The sequence below is a fragment of the Biomphalaria glabrata genome, chromosome 9, assembly GCF_947242115.1.
Source record: "Biomphalaria glabrata chromosome 9, xgBioGlab47.1, whole genome shotgun sequence".
Classification (NCBI taxonomy): Eukaryota; Metazoa; Mollusca; class Gastropoda; family Planorbidae; genus Biomphalaria; species Biomphalaria glabrata.
Window position 1 is genome coordinate 34,588,117 of NC_074719.1, and position 753 is coordinate 34,588,869.

Consider the following 753-nt stretch of genomic DNA (forward strand, 5'->3'; position numbering starts at 1 on the left):
TCTTTATCGATGATAACACGTGAATCTATCAAGAAAATAAACGATTAGTTAATTAATAAGGGGTAATTCATTAATTAATTGTGTTTTGTATAGAAAAAGGCAGTCTGTTTTCTCCCTTTAAAATACTTTTGAAAATTATTAAAAAAAAAAAAATATTTTGCTTGCTAAAATGTTAACATAACTTTGTAACTACCTACTAAATCGTAGAAATAAAATGACACATCAGCTTTGTTTTGCGAGTACTCTACAAATAATAATTGGTATCGTTTAGGAATCGATACACCTTGAAGTGCTCTCTATAAGTGAGAGTATCGATATCAGTGACAACTCTGAGGTAATCAAGATGGAGAGGGGTGGGGCTCAGTCTTCTTTTATTTTCTAAACCAGTGACGTCCAACTTTTTTCAGCCCGCGGGCCGAATAAATTCCCCACACTCTCGTCGCGGTCCACAGTATGATATCACAGAAATACATTTTGATTAGAAACAAGTTGTAACTAGTTGAATGTTCCAAGTTTTTTTTTTACCAAAACCAACTTCTGAATGACATATGCTATGAAAATATTCCATCAAAAAAGACACAAACTTTATTTATATTCTACACAAAAAGTAAAACTATGTTTATAGTGTGCCAGCCCAATACCAAATGTTTGTTCCAGCATTTTTATTGTTGAACAGCAAGCTACCACTCACATTGTCACCTAAAGAAGTCAACTAAAAATTGTAAGGACACGGGTCAGTTTTTTTTTTTATCA